The sequence below is a fragment of the Protopterus annectens genome, chromosome 8.part1, assembly GCF_019279795.1.
Source record: "Protopterus annectens isolate FY-2018-M chromosome 8.part1, PAN1.0, whole genome shotgun sequence".
NCBI lineage: Eukaryota > Metazoa > Chordata > Ceratodontiformes > Protopteridae > Protopterus > Protopterus annectens.
This window is the reverse complement of record NC_056742.1, coordinates 425,039,904-425,061,353: the sequence shown is the minus strand read 5'-3', so window position 1 is coordinate 425,061,353 and position 21,450 is coordinate 425,039,904. Positions and strand designations below refer to the sequence as shown.

General features: G+C 36.2%; 1 long non-coding RNA gene across 1 annotated transcript in view; it reads right to left on the bottom strand.

The window, feature by feature from the left end:
• The window catches only part of LOC122810392, a 40,135-nt gene that overhangs the window by 12,205 nt on the left and 6,480 nt on the right, over nt 1-21,450 (bottom strand). The gene's annotated exons all lie outside the window — the stretch shown is intronic.

Sequence of the window (21,450 nt, the reverse complement as noted above, 5' to 3'; positions counted from 1 at the left end):
CATTTTGAAATGGAAAATGGATGGCCACATAAGGTAAGCTCTTAGCTGTGTACAGTTTTGGCAGTACATTTTCAAATTTCAATGGAAACAGTAAAAAAAAAGTCTTTTGTGCCTAATTGTACTCCAGGTTTACAAACAAGGTGATGAGTGTGCCCTTGCACTTTGGCCTAAATCCACTACTGCATATACATCTGTGACAATTCTTACCTCCATTTTCCCTGTATAACACAGAATTGAAACTCCTGGCATCCATACACTTCTATATAAATAGATCCAGTAAAGATTAATACAATGAAAACATGAGGAAAAAGTTCAATACTTACATAATTTAAAAAAAATCAGGAGTAAAATCCATTTATAGTAGCATAAATGTTGAAACTATTGCAGCGGTTAAAGTGCAGATATAAACTTGATTCTGAGCATCTGCTCTCAGATAATCTGAACCATTATCAGGTAACCTGAAGCACTATCAGGTAACCTGAACCACTATACTCTAACTTCAGGTAACTGTGGTATAAATTAAAGATATGTAATCCAATTCCCAACCTCCGTAAACACAACAGAACCATGACTGTCACCAATTCTAAATGCCACAGTGATTGTACAACAAACAGAGTACAACGATGACAACAACATGTAGCTGTTCATTACGGCAATTCTAACTATAGCTACTCTATTTTCTGTATCTGTATGTCAGAAACAAAATCATGACTTTTGTACAAATGTTTCTTTTACATTGTATCACATTTCAAATAGCTGAAACTCCAATCAAATGAAACAAACCAGATGATGTTTCTGCTCAATGAAACAAACAAAAAGGCATTGCCCTTCAAGGGGCAAGGCTCCTGTAACTGCTGTTTGAGGGGCTTCAACCCTACACGCCTTACCATATAATGCCTAACTCCAAGGAAGCACAATTGTGGAAGCAAGCAAGCAAGAAAGAAAAGTATGGAGTCAATGCTAGAGAGCAAACAGGAAAATTGCTGACTAAGATCTCCTCTAGGATAGTAACTGGAGAATTCAGCACTGGGGAATTGAAATTAATATGTTTAATCTTTTTTCCACTTTACACTAAACTGAGAGTAAGGAACCAATTATTATGACTGCTGAAAAAAATCCAAGTCAGGAAAACAGCACATGAAGCAGATATCCACAGAAATGGCACTTTTGTGCAGAATAGTTTTGACATAGAGGACAATTTTTTTTCTTTCCCAACCGAAAATCAAAAGTGAGAGAATAGCTGAGATGGTCTGGCACGTAACATTATGGGTACAATTAGGAAAAGTGAGGACAGGGTCTCTCAAGAAAAAAATAATACTTCAGTCTCCCACTTTGTTTTGACTTTACATGTCTTGGGATCATAGCACCTGTGGCAGTTCACACATTGTTAGCTGGAAGCATTTTTGTCAGCAGTGATTGTTGCTTGGCTCTTTTCCATAGCTTTCTGAGGTATCAGTGACATGTAATAAATAAATAAACAGACAAACAAATAAATCTAGCAGCATCTATCATGAAATTAACAACACAAGATAAGGGAAGGGATTAATCTTGTACACATTTTAATACAGCTTTAACTAGAGAATCACATTTGATGATAGTTTAAATGACTGCCATTTAATTTTGAAGATTCTGACTGCAACTTATTTTGTGTGTTCATGCATTCAGTAACAACTGATATACTTCTTTTTAGTGTATGGTACATATTTTATGCACTCTTGAAAGCAAATTAATTATTGAAGCTATTTTATACTAATTTTGCACAATGCTTAAAGAAGATGTAACCACGACCATTCAAAATTGCCAATAGAGACTTAGATACACCTAAATACTGCTGTTCATGGTCCGAGTGCACATACATCATCAGGAAGCACAAAAAATAAAAAGTATTAATATCAACAAAATATATGAAGTTTCATTCAAAGTAGATGGTATTTCTATATACTTTAACAACATGCTATTTGCACCAGGATTTTTTTTATTAATGGAAACAGTGTGCATTGTGCTACATTTTGGAATAAATAGATCTGAGCCTCATTGATGGAGTTGGGGCTAATGCAATGCAGTAGAAGTCAACTAGATGTCCAGTAGTAACAAGGAATGCTGTGCTGAAATGTAAAAAGGTTGGTTTTAGGAGACGAAAAGGCCATGCAGGTCTTATTTAACTATTGGGAACTTATAGAAAGAATGGAGTTATGTAAAGTGGGTTGGACAGTGTCAGCATTGGGGTTAGCATTAGGTTTCAGTACAGGGGGGAAGTCTTCTTGTGAGAAGTGAGTGACTCTAAAGCAGGTAAAACAGTGTTTAGGTTTTGATGCAGGACCTGGCCTTTTAAAAGAGCATGTCTGATGTCAACCAGATGATGCTCTGTACTTCTTAATAGGACATGAGAGAAACAGTTTGGGAAGGCAGCTATAGCATACATTATACTGTACATCTCTTGGTTATGAAGGGGTGACCGAGAAACTTGAAAGCAATGCAAAGTACAACCCTGAAGCAGATGTGTAAAAAGCCAGAGAATGGACAGAGGAACCTGACCTGCTCAAGCCTTTTTAGCAGTACATGGATTGGACAAACTTATCAATGCATAGCTGTCAATTGAATGCCGTTGTCTCTAGTGATATGAAAAAGAGGGCGAGAGAGTGAGAGAGAGAGAAGAGCACCTTTACAAGTCTATAATGTGTATGCCCTTGACAGCATCAAGTCAGTACTTCAGAGTTGCTGAATTTACATATAGTTGAAAACACACAAATGTAAGTGCAACTGGTGATTTGATGGATTCAAAAGTGGATGAATCCTTGTCCACTAAAGAAGGGTAGAGTGAGAAAAATTTTATTCTGTTAATAAAAGTGACAAAAGGTAGAAAATTTTAAACTTTAAAAACACTCCCATCTAACTCATCTTCTGCTGAACACTTTTGCAAAGTGTTAGAACTGAGTGCTATTAAAGTTTGAACTTTTACTACCTTTTCTTGATTTTACTATTTTTTGCTTCAGTTTTTATGTACGTACATTTTATTTTGTTATTTATAATTTCATTGTAGGTACAGTCACCAATGGCTGTGAGAACTCGATTGATAGAAGTGAAGGAGTATAACTATGTCTTCGGATTGTCTCAACTTCAAAAGTAAATTTAGATACCAGCAACTATACACTGTCGTTTGTTTTGTTTCATGGGCATCATCTTCTGATACTTCCCTACATAATCTTCACACTGAGAACTTATCAGAAATACATCCCTCACCCTTCATTCCAGTCAGTATGGCTGACATATTATAGCAGGCATGCAGTGGTTTGTAGCACTGCATGTGTAAATAATGATGTAATGAACAGAAACCAGTTGAAAGAACATAATTAACAAAAAAAATATTTCAACTTGAAATCACAATAAATGGGAAATATTTATTTCTCTTTGCCACAATGATCCATTATGAGTTTGTAATACTTATCTTGTGGTATGGCATGCTGGTCCCCACACACTGACAAATAAAAATTAGTTATTTGTGTTTCTCCCTAACTATTATTTTTCTCCAGAAGAAACAGTAATTTGGGGAACATTCATCCATTATGTCATTATTTGAAGATTTTTTTTTTCATTTGACTGGAGTGAAGTCTCAACCAGTTGTTGCAGACTTGGCTTCATTGACTATAAACATGGCACGTAATGATGTACATACTTCAGACAAGTATTCACAGCCAGCTCACTGGCATAGAGGGGTAAAGCCCTGACTCCCACCCAAGTAGACAGAATTTGACTAGTGGCATAACACCTGTGCTGCTGACATGGGGAGATGAGGAAAGTCAGGGCTGAGCTCATTTGTCTGTCTTTGGGGGAGGGAAGGGCTATGTGTCCAGCCATATATTCTGTAAGGTGGAATGACCAGCATGTAGACTGAGGACTGTATGTAAGTTAAGACTTCAAGGGGCTTGAAGTCATTTGGTCACATCTCACAGAGTCATAGTAGCCTACATATTACAAAAGCCCACTGTATGCCAACCCCTTTGATGCCACTGAGCATGTATAGGAGATCTGAGGACTTAAAAGCCAAAACCCTATGCCTCCTTATAGATGACATTTCCACTCCCATTACAGTGTGCACTCCCCTCCATGGGAACAACTGAGCCATATGGAGCTCACTAACTGGGAAATTCATTAACCAGTATAGTGACTGGGATGGTAAACCTCAAAGATAAGTGAAGAATCAGAGTGAGAAAATGTCTTTTTTAGCAAGGATGTAAACTTTCTCATCTCCTTACTTCACAAATGTAGAGATATCTGCAAACCTTCATGTAATTTGGCATCATGCAAAATATGCAATTTTTACAAAAATATATAGATATAAAATGATGAGATAAATTGTGTTATGAATGTATGCATAATGATTCAAAGGCTTTCAGTAAACGTCTGTTGCATTTACCACAGGGGTAGGTACCACATAAGTTGGAAACAAAGGAGTAAATATTCCATAGGCTATACAAATAGGATTCAGATAGAAAGACTGTAGCAAAGCACAGAAGTATCTAAACAGATATTTGCAAACATCTGTTTATCAAAGAACTATTGGAAGTGTGATTATTTCCTCTGGAAAAATAATGGCACATGAGTGCACAGTGAGACATATTTCTTTAATAATACATTCACATCATCATCACTCCAGTATGCGAACATGTTTACCCTCACTAGAGCTCAGTGGTACAGCATAACTGCAGAATCTATCCATGTACTAACACATTCAACTTAGCATAATTTTAATGTAGCTGCTTCTGAAGTAGGTAACAAGGCTAAAAAATACAGCAAAAGTCCCAAAACAGAATACCCTGCCAAAACAAAGAAAAGTGCACAAAAAGAACGCACTGTGGAAGGTAGTTATGAGTTATGATAAAGTAAGTATTTAGAAAATCTGGGAGAAATGTTTTTTTAAAAACTGATAGAATTTAACTTTGTGTGGATTAGTGCAGAGTTAGCCTAATTCTGACAATTTTCAACATATTCCCCATAAATGATAAACAGGCATATCTCCGTAACAGCTGTCCCACTTCTTCTGTAGTCCAATTATCTGTTGTCTTTCCACACTAAAACAGTATTCTGTCTTCACCCAGCAAAATTACCTTCCTTGCCATACATTGAAATGCTCCCTGAGTGCATACAAAGGAGTAGCAATACAGAAACGGTAGCACCAATGGGGCCTTATTTAATGTATTAAGGATTCTGGTTAATACATTTCATGGAATGGAACATGTGTATCCAAGCACAGTATCTTGGGGAAGAGAAGCCAGCTGACAACATTAATTCCAGTCAGAGCAGTCTATGCACTGCATGCAATTGCAAGAAACCCCATAAATTCTGATTCCAAAATGGTGGTCGACTAGTGAACAGCCTATGCACAGAGCTCCTCACCTCAACTTCTTCTTCTAAGTTACTACACACTTCGAATAGAGCTACCTTACCTTCATTTCTTCGGTAACTGCATCACCTTTGCAGTGGGAAACAACTTATAATAGACTTTCATCATCTCGGGCTTTTCCACAGTGTTATCCTTACAAGCAACTTAGGGAGGCCTGCTCCTACTGGTAACACTTCTAACTCCACATGGCTAAACAGACAAAAACAACAAATGACTCTTTTACAATGGAAACTCAAACAATTAAAGCCAAAGCCTCAGCAATTTTTTCACCTGAAAAAGAAGTCCTTTCAAAAAGGCAGAGAACAAATAAACAAAATGCGGAGTCTACTAAAAATGATGCAATTAGTAAAGAAGACTCCAGCTTCCACATGGATGAGTTGAAGCAGGCCCTCCAGCCCATACAATCTGCCATACAAAACTTCGGAACAACTTACAACTATTGGTAAATCCATCAATCAAATTGTGGACAGAGTAGACACACTCGAGCAAAAAGTACAATCCAATGAACTCCAAATACAATCCTTATCAGATGATGTGCATCAAAACAGCCTCTTTATTAGACTTACAAGCAAAAATTACAGATCTAGAAGCTAGAAGTAGGCGTAATAACATATTAATAAGAGGTCTTCCAGAGAGCTACGACAGTCAAGGCTTACTTGCTATAATAAAACAAATATTTGAATCACTACTTCACTCAGAAGGGGGAGAAAATGTTACAATTGAGAGAGCCCACCGTGCGCTTTATAAAAGACAAGATGCCTTTGCTCCTCGTCAAATATATACAAGACTACTGAACTTCCAGTCAGCTCAACAGATATTATATGCAGCAAAAAAAAATAAAAACTTCACGTGGAATAATCACAAATTAACTTTTACACAAGATCTACCCAGGTCCATCAAGGAAAACAGACAGAAACTAGCCCCGTTTTGCTCAGACTTAATTAAAAGAAACATCAGATTCCAAATGCGATACCCAAATACTTTGTCTTTCTCCCAAAATGAAACCAAATATACAGTAACCTCCCAAAAAGAAGCAAAAGAGATCTTCCTCAAAATATTTAACAAGATCCCAGACCTTGGATAAAGTCACTAGCTTCCAGCACAAGCGTTTCAGCAGCTTTACACTTCAGCTATCTAATTCACTCACCGGAGGCTTCAGGGACATCACCGCTCTCAAATTCAGCGCCAACATGGTATTTCTATCAGCTTTGTGACTGTTTAATCCAGCAAAACATCCTTCCATATGTTTACAGGCAGACCCACGTGTCCAGCAAGGAACACATCGTCGCCGCGAGGTTTCTGGAGGGACTCCTTCTACTGTGGCACCTGAAATGCTCGTCTGTTAATTCTGTTCTTCCTCAAACGCGCTTATAGCGCTGACCATCGCAGACAAGTCCTGTTTACTGCAAGCAGATCCCCTGTACATGTTACAGGCTTGCAATCGTTTTTTTTTTTTTTTTATTCTTTCTTCTCTTTCTTTTTTTTTTTTCTTCTCTTCTACTGTTGGGTCACTCTGGTTTCGTGAAGTGCAGACCAGGAAGGTCTGTTTGGGACCCTCGACGCTATGTTGCTAAAACAAAACACACCAAGTAATGGCAGAAACATCCTCACTAATATAAATAAATATAATTGTGTTTCCTTTACAAAGTAACAGCTACCTACTACTTACAGTATTGACAAATCTTTATAAACCAGTTAAAATGTAGTCAGAGTCCTGGTTACTTAGGGATATAGTTCCCTGCTGTTTGATCAACATATAGCAACTTTAGTCAGTAAATACTAATTGCCAAAGATATTTAATCTAGATCCAAGGATGTTGCAATTCCTTTGTATTCAGTTTTGTCCAGATCTTGCGTACAATATAATGTTCCCATTGATTGGCAACTCACTAGACATATCTAAAAATGTCAAAAGCTGCAGAGGTTTTTAACTAAAATAATCTACAGGCTTAAGCAATATAGTTACCAGTTGAGGCTAGAAGCATTGTATGTGTACCTTCTGTATTATAGACACCTGAAGTGTAAGCACTGCCTCATCTACCACTCCATTAAAGATCCTGTGACACTTGACCTACTCTTTCACAGTAAGTTGAACTGTCCGGCCAACACTACTACCAGCAATCTGAACCTTTATGAGCAAATAAATAAAATTCATTTAAAATAGACTTCCACTGCAAGTTAATCCTATTCAGTTCAATATCTTCATTAAATGTATCCTGCATAACTGGATGGGATCCTTCAAATTTACATGTGGACTAAATGGACTCTCCCTCCTCATGAAAGGAGGTAAAACCGGAAGGTCAGTACCTGACAAGGTGCTCATAAGCAATACACTAATTAACCTTGTAGATCCTATTATGCTGTGACTATATGATCTCAATACAGTATCAGAGAGTTGTCACGTTTGCTGAAACACCACTGTTATGCCTCGTCAATTTTCATGTCATGTTCTTGCATTTCATATTGTTAACGCCTACAAGGTTTCACATTTTTACACACATATTTATTGTATTGCAATCTGTTCTCTTTTATTTACCTGGTTTTGTTATTTCATACTGTAATGAAAGAAAAACTACTATATGTACGTCTGATGTTATCGTAACTAGAAAATACTATTCTTTGTCACCTTTGACACTCTAAGTAATTTCATGTTGCTGTTGCTAATATTTTGCAGTTTTGGAGCTATTCTTCCCCAGCCTCTGCTAAAAAGGATCTTTGCTCAGTTGAACTTTCCTAGTAAACAAATACTAATAAATAAAATAAATGTCCCATTTATATTAAAAGTAGGATTAGCCTCCATGAAGGAGTAATAACTAGAGCCTTTGAAGGCTGCATCTAGGTCCGTATAACTGGCCTTTGTGTTCACTTTGCAGAAAGTAGGCACTTCAGCTATTCTCTGCAGTTATCACCCTGCTCTCTCTATTTACCTCGTTTAACGATTCAGCATCTCATTGATGTCATTCTCATATGTTGCATACTGAATTGCTTCAGTCCTGGCCTTAACATAGACATAACACTGCTTTATGTCACTAAATATCCCACCAGGATCTGAACTGTAGCAAGGCTGTCAGATGCCAGTTATCATACATTTACAAAGCATTTGACATGAACTGGCATTCAGCTTCAATATGATAACTGCATTAATTTGTAATAACTTGAACAAGTTATAAACTAAGATGTCTTTATAAGGTTAGATTTTTTTTTTTTCTTACCCCTCCCCACCCATTTTACAACTTGTATTTTATTGGTATGCCACCTTCCATCCTTTATTTGTTCGTGGTATATATTAACCAACCTTTTATTACATGTTCTCCAGAAACTAGTTCAACTCTATAACAGGATTGCTTAATCTCGTGCAGATCATCACTAATACACACACAAATTACATAGGAGCTTATAAGATGCCAGGTAGAGCTTTTCACTACATGCTGACTTCCTTGATCCAGTTGTATTGCACAGAAATCAAAACTTCCAGTATGTGTACCATAGCAAGCCAGGTAGCGCTCAACATCAGCTCATCCCTTAACTGTTACTATTAAAAAACCTTTCTGCCTCAGTCAGATATCGTTTGCTTATCCATACATGTATTTAACACACATATGTGTGTATGTATATATTTATATATATATTTGTGTGTGTGTATATATAATTGCACACATTTATATACCTTCTTAAAAAGAGATAACAAGACTCAAATAGTTTCCAACTATATGTACTTTTTTTTTTCTTTTTGTATTATTTCCTAGTTACACTGTTGAGCCGGGGTTCCCATTATAGATAGAAAGGAATTTCTTATGAATCTTTGTTTGTATTGTCGATGCTTATAAGGAAATAGGGAAGAAATGCATTATTCCGACTGTGATTAATTAAACAAACCCATACCGTAGCAAATCTAGTACATTGGTAATAACCAACTTTCAAATACACTTATAATCTATTTCTGCCTTACTGAACTGACTACAGGTTACAATTAGAGAAGTCCTCTTATAGTGTGGGGAAGTTAAGAAAGAAATAAGGCTATGTGGGTCATTTACTAATGGGGGCAGGGTGGTCATGGAACTTGACATAATGTTGGTTTATAAATGCAATGATTCAACTTAAATCAACGGGCAGATAAAAGATGTACAGGGGTTTTAAAGACTACTTATACCTAAAACAGTAATGCTTAAATCTGGTACAGGGTAACCACAGTGCAAGGGAGGTTCTCAACAACGCAACAAGACTCTCATTTTTAACTAGCTCTGCCATCATCAGAGTCTGATCATTGGTAATACCTTCCCGCCCAAACAACATCAAACAACACCACAACTACATATTTGGTTTAGTTTTTCAACTATCTACAACGTATGCCATAATGACAATCTCACTAGTCTCAGGCTCTTGTTTATGGCGAACTTAACAATGCCTTAGGTTTATACCTTTTCTACAGCCTTCCTGTTGTGTGTGATACTCAATAAGAAATGCTTATACTGGTAATAAGTCTGTTATGTATAGGATGTATAGATCTACATCTCTCATATATATTAAGCTTAAGAGCTTGACCTACAAGCGCATGTTCTATGTACATAAGGTCATACTTTCATGACAAACTAGTAGGTGTAGCATTTACATACGGTAGCTGTATGTGCATTGGATTAGGGACCTAGTTTGATTACCCTTTGGTTGAGAATGTTTATGTATATATGTATAGAAATGTTAGGGTTTTCTTTTGTTATTTGTTATACTTCTTCGCCTATGGGGTTCAGGTGGGTAGGCACCGGGGCATGTCAGAAGGAGTATTGTGCTACTTCCTCCTCTTCATCCAAACTGCTTACTGATACAGCTATGATACGGTTCTCCATATTCCTATCAGTCTATTACAAACACAAAGCAGGTTCTAGTAAACACACATTATGTTACCCAAATATTACTTTAAATCTCCAAATATATAATGTCTCCCCACACTTCGGTAGTTTTTAATTCGCATGAGTTGGGCCGTTGACTCTTGGAACATTAAAGGCTTACAAAATACCGCTAAAAGAAAACTGTTTCTTCACCTGCTGTTTAAATCCCAGGCTAATATTAGCTTTCTCCAGGAAACACACTTATCTGAAAAAGAATGGGAACACACAAAAAATAGAAAATGGATCAGGTCAATAATAAGTGCTGGTGACAGCTCAAACTCGAAGGGGGTGGCCATTATAATTAAGAAACAATTCCAGGAACCTATCAATGAATATAAATCTGATACTAACGGCAGATGGTGCTATTTCACCTCTACACTCCCAGATTCCTCCAAACCAGTTATGTTCATGAACATTTATGGTCCTTGTTCTCAACAACAAACCTTTATCCTAGAAATCTATAACATACTAAACGCATTTCCAAATTACTTATTTATAGTAGGAGGGGACTGGAATGTGGTAATTGATCCTAGCCTAGATCGCACCAGCAAATCCTCCTCCTATAACTTCCAAGCTTCTATAGCCTTAGAGGAACTTATCTCAGATTTTAATCTTGTAGACACTATCACTTTTAGTAATATCTCGACCAAAGAAAATCTATATACCTTCTATTCCAACTGTCACAAATCTTGGTCACGACTAGACTTCATCCTGATTTCGGACCTCCTTTCTAAATTTAAAAATACTTTTAATATCGAACCCAGATCTCTCTCCGACCATGCAAAAATCTCTCTTAAAATCAGATTCAACACGCCTGTTTTTACATTCGCTAACTGGACCCTTAACAATAACCTACTAAATAATAAAGATATTTTAAATAAAATTAATAATATGCTGTTGGCTCTCGACACTAATCTTACAAAATCCCTAATCCCCCCAGACATTCAATGGGCGGCCTGCAAAGCCGAAATGAGAGGTTTTCTGATTAGCAAAGCTTCTTATCTTAAAAAACTCAACACTAAAAAAGAAAATACTATATCCCTTAAACTATCATCTTTAGAAAAAAGTCAGAGATTATCTCCAGACCCAAAAACTGAAGTATAGATCAACTCCACGCGCAAAGAATTACTAGAACTGCACTCACAGAACTTTTCCCTACAGGAACAAAAATGTATTGCAACATATTCTGAATGGGCCCAAACCCCCTCAAGAACTCTGGCAAGAATATTAAAAAATAATAACGGTGCTCCCAGAATATCCACTCTTCAGTATCAAGGGAAAATTTATAATTCAGACTCTGAAATAATACACTTATTTTTTGAATTATTTTCAGATATTTATAGTAGCAATAAACAAGATTTTCTAAAACCCCAGAGGGAGTCCTTTCTAAACTCCATTAACTTCCCCTCTCTTGAACCAACTCAAATCTCAGTCCTCTCCGCGCCAATTACCATCCAGGAAATACATGACATTATAAACAATCTTAAAAGAGGCAAATCTCCGGGCCCTGATGGCTTCACTACTAACTTTTACAAAGCCTTTTGCCCAAAAATATCCTCTATCCTATGGAAGGTCTTTAACTGTATCATTAAGGAGGGTATTACTGACTTACATTGGAACAACTCAAAAACCATCTTACTATTAAAAACAAACAAGACAGAGCAGACCCACACAATTACAGACCAATTTCGTTAATAAATGTTGACATTAAGATTCTTGCTGCTATCTTAGCTAATAGATTACAAAAGATACTCCCGCCTTTATTATCCCCTGACCAAGCTGGCTTTATGAGTAATAGACACACATGGGATAATACCCTAACCTTGGATTCCCTTATTCAATTGACCAAAAAAGACAAAAATCCAATCTACGCCCTAACCTTAGATGCCTCTAAAGCTTTCGACAGAGTCAACTGGGACTTTTGTTTGATACCTTGTCCCATTTCAATATACCTAAATTCTTCTCGGATATAATCAGAACACTTTATACAAAGTCCCACACATACCTCTATATAAACAAACAGAGATCCAAGCCAATATTGATTACTAATGGAACTAGACAAGGTTGCCCACTCTCACCCTTTCTCTTTAACATTTTTATCGAGCCTTTCTTCTTATATATTGCGCAGAATACACACCACAACATCCCTAAAATTCTAAACACACATGTTGCACTATCAGCTTTTGCAGATGACTTAAATTTATACTTCCAATTTCCCAACTCAGACCTACCCAAAATCTTTGATGCCATTAAGTACTTTTCCTCCGCATCTGAATACGTAATTAACAATAAAAAATCACATATTTTCCCAATCAATCCTAACTCCCACAAATCTTTTTACTTCCCGAGTCCTCTTTACAAATAACATATAATCTTAAATATCTTGGTATCCATTTTGAACATAATCAAGCTTCCATGCTCCAAAACAATCTACTAAAAACATGGTCCATCATCCAGCAAGATTTACAAAGATGGAAACTTATGAATTTAGCTTTCTTGTCCAAAGTAGCAATAGTGAAAATGAATGTCTTACCCAGACTCTTATATCAATTCAACGCTCGGATATAGAAGTATTCAATAACTTCTTTTCCAAAATTGAAAAAGATCTAGCTAGGTTCATCTGGTTCCCGAAGTCAGTCAGGATCTCTTACTCTAAATTAACTTTTCCTAAGGAGAAAGGGGGGTTAGGCCTTCCAAACTTTCAACTGTACTACAAGATCATCTGCTCAAACAGAGTCTGGTCTATCTCAAACTTTAGCAGCAAAAATCAAACCCACTCTCCAGCATGGTTGAAAATATGGCATCATCATATTATCTCTAACAAAATTAATCCTCAGGCTATTCCATTCCTTTCCACTCTCTCTATAAACAATTGTAATTTAGCACATTCTCTGAAACATAAAATTAGGCTTTTCCAAAAACTCATTAAAGACATCAACATGGAAAATACCCTACCCCTGCTCCAACCACTCCATCAAAATCCAAACATCAAAATCAACAATATGACGTTGGACCTTACTAAATTTCCTCGCATTAAAGACCTCAATGTTTGGGACATCCTCAAACATAGTTCAAAATCTATCCCTGAGCTACGATTAATCCTTGGAACCAATAACAAATACACAGTGATTCTTCGACAACTAAGAGAAGTTCTACATGCACAACATTTTAATCCTCCCCCTAACCCTCAGGAAATCAACAAATTAATTGAAATCATATCTGCAATATCAAGCACTAAAAAAACAATCTCATCCTCTTACAAACTATTGAATAAGGTGCTATACAACTCAAACTGTCTCTTTTCCAACTATTGGAACACAGTTGGGTCTCCTATCTCAGAGGACCAAAAACTCTCAGCTATAAAATCTACTTTAGAACTCTCCCTTTTTAAAAAACTCTTATACACCCAACTGATGCTAAACAACAATTCCTACTTCACTCCTGTAATACTCAATAAATTTAACCCCAACTCATCCCCCTCGTGTACATGCTGCTCCCATCCGAGAGCGGATCTACTACACATTATGTGGTATTGCAACCACTCTTACAAACTCTGGTGTTCTCTAAAAGTTCGTTTACAAAAAATGGGTTACTACACCTCAACCTTGTCATGGGAAACAGCCATTCTCCATATTCATACCTCCGTAATACCTAAAGTACAACTTCACATTTTAATTATTCTCTGTTCACTTATTAAGCTATATATCACTAAAAACTGGTTAGATCGCACCAAACTTAGTTGGAAGGGTTTCAAAGAGATGGCTTTCAAACACATCTCAGCTCATAAATTCATTATAAAGGGCCCCAAAAAGAGAGCTTATTTTGGCAAATTATGGAAGAAACTTATAGATGTGATTCATACTGAATGACTCCCCATTCACATCTTGTGCATAAAAGCTATCCTTATTCCTGTTAATTTACCGGAGAACCACAGCCAACCCAATTTTTTACTATACCTCTGCATTACCACTATGGAGGAACGTAGCACTCTTGGTTGTAAATATTGTATATATTTGTTTTTTGGTTTTGGGTAAATGGATTACAATGCTCTCATTGTGCTGTACCTATCATTCTCATATGTATCATTGCTATACTATGTGGCTACTCACTGTTTTCTGTAATAATCCAACGTTGCATTCTAATGTGTATAACTGTAATGTATTTCCTCATCCAGCTTGCATTGTACCATACTTTGAAAAATAAAAGAATTATTTGAAAAAAAAAAAGAAACCCCATAAATTCTTATCCTAAGATTGAATGTATGGATTAGGGGAACATTGAATAACTTCAGTGTGTATGTATCCAGCCCATACTTATATGCAGCAATTTCCTTGAGATTTTAATATAAGGCAGATTGGAAGAAAGTTAAATCCTTATTCTGAGGAGTTAAATCCTCAGTTTTATATATGGCCACACAGCAATGGAAATCCACATGGATACAATCAGGTTAAGGTGTGTTCCTTAAACAGTTTTAAAGTTAGTACTAAGTATACCGAGAGAGTTTGCTCCACCTGATTTGACCAGGGGGATGCAATGTTTCTTGAGCATAAGGTTCAAAAGACATGGGTGGACAGTGGTCAGAAATGTATGCCTTGAAAAGCAAGGAAATTAGAACTAGGACCATCTCTTTATTTAACTGCAAACTGGACAGCTTTGTTAAGGATAAGGCAGCAATGCTCCTATGTGGCATCTATACAGCCTTACTTACTTTATTCACAAGCACTTGCAGATAGTTAGTAACAGAGCAGGAGGTTCATGGAGGTGCATTTTCCAATGGTCAGTCATTCTTCTGAACTGAGGCACTGGGAAACCATCCAAGGGAAAATTATTCATGGTATTTTTCAGTTTTATTATCTTATTGTAAGGTATGAAGGATAATATAGAATCACATAGAATAACCACATGCTTGAAACTGAAATGGGCTTAAGGAGGCTTCCCATTTCTGACACCTTCTTTCAGAAGGACATTGTTTAATTACTCATGTGATCTAAGCAGCAAAACTCTGTCTAAGACAGCACCCTTAAGCTGCTTATTTTCAAGGCATTGAGAAATGAGCATTACTTCCATCTCTTAACTAAAATCGATTACTTATGATAAAGTCAAATAACCACTATAGTGGGGCACTATACTCTAATTATACAGCAAAGTTATAACATTTTATACAACGGCAAATATCACGAAAACTAAACACTAAAAATGTCTTAACCAAACTAAAAAATTACCTCACGACAAATAATAAGTGTTCTTACACCACTATCAAATGACAGCAATGATACCAAACTTTGTCCCCATACAGTACGGCTATGCCCATACAGTAAGTACTGGGGTTACTTTATTACACTTGTACTAACACTTTACTATAACTACTGTGTCTAAGCCATACTTCCACCAAACTTACTTATTTCTAACTCTGTAAACAGAAATCATACCCTTATTCCATCTATAAACTCACAACATTGATTACCCTTCAATATCCTATCTTTTGTGTCTATACCAAAACCTTAGTACTCAATTAATTTACATATTTCCCTATGTATTGCATTCCTCTTAATGTCATTCTGTTACCCTGTCCTCTATCTATCTACACTTTTATGGATTTCACCTATTCGCCTACAATAATTTCCTTAAGTTTTGTAAAGTATATAACCTATTTCTCTACAGGCAAAACTCACAAGTGCAATGCCACATGTCCAGCTTGTAGTTACCACATTTACGTCAAGCTAACAAGCCTTCTTGCCTAAAATGAAATCTTTCAATGTGTTTAGTCATGCATTGTTTTACGTTGTTAGGTTACTTCATAGGGTTGTGGCATTGTTTTACATTGTTAGGTTACTTCATAGGGTTGTGGCATTGTTTTACATTGTTAGGTTACTTCATAGGGTTGTGGCATTGTTTTACATTGTTAGGTTACTTCATAGGGTTGTGGTATTGTTTTATGTTGTTAGGTTACTTCATAGGGTTGTGGCATTGTTTTATGTTGTTAGGTTACTTCATAGGGTTGTGGCACTGTTTTACATTGTTAGGTTACTTCATAGGGTTGTGGCATTGTTTTACATTGTTAGGTTACTTCATAGGGTTGTGGCATTGTTTTACATTGTTAGGTTACTTCATAGGGTTGTGGCATTGTTTTACATTGTTAGGTTACTTCATAGGGCTGTGGCATTGTTTTACATTGTTAGGTTACTTCATAGGATTGTGGCATTGTTTTACGTTGTTAGGTTACTTCATAGGGTTGTGGCATCGTTTAACATTGTTAGGTTACTTTATAGGGTTGTGGCATTGTTTACATTGTTAGGTTACTCCATAGGGTTGTGGCATTGTTTTACATTGTTAGGTTACTTCATAGGGTTGTGGCATTGTTTTACATTGTTCGGTTACTTCATAGGGTTGTGGCATTGTTTACATTGTTAGGTTACTCCATAGGGTTGTGGCATTGTTTTACGTTGTTAGGTTACTTCATAGGGTTGTGGCATTGTTTTACATTGTTCGGTTACTTCATAGGGTTGTGGCATTGTTTACATTGTTAGGTTACTCCATAGGGTTGTGGCATTGTTTTACGTTGTTAGGTTACTTCATAGGGCTGTGTAGTACCCTGTACAGTTTATACAAGTTGCACATGGTGTTATGTTGATTCAATATATATGACTGCATTGAATAACTTCAGACATATTGTACATATAATAAATGTACCCACAGTAATTCTGTACATGTAAGTTGTACATTGTATTTATTGATCTTACATTGTATACTGACAAAATTTTTATAAATGTGTCTTTAATGTGAGTCTTTTCAGCCCAGGCTTCATCTGAAAAGAATATGCAACCTAGTAGGATTTTCAAATAAATAAATGAAGTAGTGTAAGTAGAAAAAATATGGAAGGGCTAAAAACAGACAGGGAGAAAGAGACAATCAACATTTATTGCAGCAGGAGTGAAAACGTTTTTAGCAGAGAAAACAGATGATTGAGGATAAAAAAGAGAGAATAAGAAAAAGAGAAACAGGACATGGAAGGGGTAAGGATGAAGGAATGAGGTACAAGGTAAGAGGAATAATACAGACTAATCATTTGGCCTGATTAAAATTACAAGAGAAGCTAATATTAAGCATGCATTTCCGTTATGGATCCACAAAATAGATCTTGGGATGGCAAGCCAATTAAGGATTTCCATACTTGCACTTCTAATCTCCCTGTAGTGTGTACTCATACATGCATGCAAAATACTTGTTATATGATTAAGTGAAAAATAGTGTAAGATATTCCGGAGACATCAACAAAAACAAAAATGTCACCACATTGTCTATTGTAGCTGCTGACAGAGTCAAGGAAGGAATTTGCAAATGCAATTTCATTGTAAACAGATGTTTCAAAATGGCAAAAACACAGAAGTAAAAAAAATGTGTGTGTCGAGACCTCTGTACCACCAGTGAAGGTGGCTGTGTCTCCTGCATAACTGCATTCCCTTACCCTACTTGTTGTAACCTTGAAGCAGAAGGTATCAAGCCCTCCCCCTGCAATGAGCTGTTGCAACAAAAATGTACTAAGTTTCGTAATTTTGATGTAAAATCTAAAGTAGACCCATTGCTCATAATACCTGAAGAATAAAAAAGCAGCATTTTGTTTCATATCCAGGTTAAAGGTTGCTTCAATATTAGTTTGTTTGTCTGTTAGTTAGTTTGTTTGTTACTTTATTTGCATTTGTTAACCAGGGTGGTACACTGATCTCCATAGACCTTTTTCATGGTCAACCTGGAAGCACTTTCTGATTAAGTGACTTACTCAGAATCACAGAGTTAGGCAACAGTATCTAGAGATGAGACGTAGCACTTCCTGGCCAATATCTCACATCAACAAAACCACTATTATGTTCATAAGGAGAAATCCTGCCACACGGTACAAAACTACAAAGATAAAAAATCATACGTGGTACAATGAGAAGGTGATATATTCACATTCACTTCATTTCATCCCTTCTTGTACTTCTTGGTTTTCTTAATAAGCTGCATCCCAGCTACTGTGGTACATTTACAATATATACAAGCAATCTTCAATGAAAAATGTATGTCACTTTTTATAACATTTTTATTTTATCACTTTTCCTTAAAAATCTGCCCCCAACCTGATAGCTTTCACATGGAACATTCAGTAGTACACATTGCGTTAACTGTAAAACAGGGCTTTTCGTGATAAAGCCCTTCTTTTGAGAATGGCATTTGGAATCTTACTACTTTCACTATAGATAAATCTCAGTGGCCTTCCTAAGAGAATTTGGTATAGAAATTCAGCCCAAAGCAGAAAGTGGCATAAACCTCCAGTGGCCATCATGGATGCCTTCTAGGATGTTTAACCAGCAAATGGATTTGGGTAATGATTCTTGAAGGATTTTACCTCTGTTTAGAAGAGCAGCATTCCCCTCAATAAATATGCTAATGTATTACTACATTGCAAAAAGTCTTCTGCTTTGTCCTAAATTCATGCAACTCTCCCTACAGAAAGGAAAATATCACTATGATTAAAAATCTATGAACAATGGTAAACATCAGTTTAAATGTTAACCAGTGTGTGTCTCAACAAAGATAAGAATACATTTGTGCAGGCCCACCTGATAACAAATGACATGTATAGTCACTCTAGGGTGATTGTGGAACCATATTATACCTCACACATCTAAACCATTACTGAATGCATTACTGCATCTTGAAGATTTTAAACAAACCACCTGAAAGAAAAATTATTAAGATTGGAAAATGTGAATGATTCAGAAGAGCTTCAGAAACTGACAGTAAATTCTCTTTTATAGGTTACTTAGAGGTAACCTCTCCCTAGTCTGATGCATTTCTATTTGAAAGTTTGTCTGTAGCACAGAGATGAGAGAACAAACACTAGAATGAAAAACCCAGTACTAAAAATAAAATCAGTAATGCAAAAAAAAAAGAAACTATAGATATGCATTGCACAATGCTTCCAAAAGTATGTGCATTCAAACTTCTTAGAGGTTAGTAGGTCGTAAACATGTCAATCAACACTGTGAACCAAGCAGTCTATGGAACAGTGGATCATGTACCCCACTAGCCCTGAACTTCTGGTGGTTAATCCTGAACTTGAGTCTTCAGGTTTCAGAGCAGGTCATCACCATTATCTAGGGATGCAGTAATTAACTATGTATCAAACAGGGAAGTCAAGATCATGAAGCTCTCAACAAAACATTTACTTCCAACATGCAATACTAAGCAAGGAATATGTACCCTCACCCTACTAGCTTACCTCATATAATGAGTAAGTATATGTAGCGACTGCTTTTCAGAAACAGTAAAGCAGATAAAAGTAAATAAAGCAATGCTTTGAAAAATGTAGAGATCACATAATTTGCCTATGTTATGCTAGCTTTTCTTGGGCAGAGAACCATAGTAGTTTAAGACCAGATAAAACAGAGACTGACGGTTTTCCATAAGAGAAGTTAATGCATTACAGAGTACAATAATATGAACAACAAAAGTGAAAAGGGCTCCGGGCTGTAGTAATTTCTTTTATGATCTCAACATAAACAAATCTTTTTAAAAGTCAATAAGAAAGATGAGTACCTTAATGAAACAGAAGACAAAAGGAAATGTTAGGGTTTCCTGGAAGCCATGGACTGTGTAACTGGCTGCAAAGAAAAACAGACAGTACTATTACTTATGACAAATAAGGAGTGAAATGCAGTCTGGGATATTAGATACAGACATGATGATTAGCCAGAGCACGATGCACTTAAAACAAATGCAGCTTTGGCAAAGGGTATAAGCGGGTAGTAGGAAATACAAAGTACAGCATATCAAGGGGATTGAGAAAGTTCAAGAGAAGCACATTTTACAGCATTTTTTTCTTTTCCGCATAGACTGTAATGGTACACAGAAACATATTTAGTGGCAGGAAGGCAGTGGGTTGAAATAACGAAGAACACAAGAATGTACAAAACTAGTACAAAGCCACTCTGGAGAGGAAAGGATGTAAATATGCAGGTGTTGCCTAAAACTTATAACCAAACCATAAGGCAGGGAAGACAGCACACTCCGAATATAGAGGTGAAGACTCCTGAATTCCTTATGTGCAAATTAATGAGGGCTTTCCTAAGGCATTCTCCTTAGATGACTTCTAGTACAAGCAAGAGATGTTTCTGCAGTATGAAATTACAAAAAATAAGCACATTAACAATCTTTTAAATATACATTTTCAATGTCATGACCAATGAAATGTCAATCTAGACTTGCTAAAATTAGACTTAATAGTAATTTCAATATATTCAGCATTCCTCTAAAGTTTATATTCTGCACAAGAATGCATCAATGTTATTTATTATTTATTGTACTACTGTATTTAATAAAAATATTGTATCCCTATGAACTAGATTTTTCTGGCATTGACTGAAACGACCTAGGCTTCAGAGAATATCACCACCATACCTCTCAACCTCTGAGAGTAAGGAATCTGGACAAAGCCATAAAAAAGTGGTACAGATATGGACAATTTTGAAATATTATCTTACAAACTTAGAAAACTGATAGGATAACCACAACTATCTTAAAGCATTATGACATTACTGCCTTGAATTTTGTTACCTTCATGAACCTTAATCACCTTACATTAACTGACAGAATGATTCTTTTCAACAATGTGTTTCCAGAGTGCTAATACTTTCTATGCAGCATTAGTCATACAGAACACAGGAAACAGCTTTGTTATTGTTTGCAGAAAAACAAGAACCATTAAGGACAGTCATCTGTAGACTTCAGAAAGTAAAATGAGATATTAATGGTAGTCAGACCTTGTGCCAACATTCCAAACAGGTAAGAAAAAAATCTTAGCCATATGACAGTAGAAACAGAAGTAAACACAAAGGGCATAACACTGACGCTACATTATAGACAATAATGCAGAAACGTGTAAACAAGAGCAAAGAATAAGCTAACTGTACCATTTAATATGTACATCAGTAAACTCTAAAAAAATGATACAGATAAATGAAGCAGTTCAGACAGATACATGCAATGTGTATTTATTTTACATTTGTTTACTGAGGATGTCTGACTGGGCCAGTGGCTCTTTTTCAGCAGAAGCCCAGGGAGAAAAGCTCCATTACAACACATTAAAAACAATAAAAGAAATTGATAACAATCAAGAATACTTTAT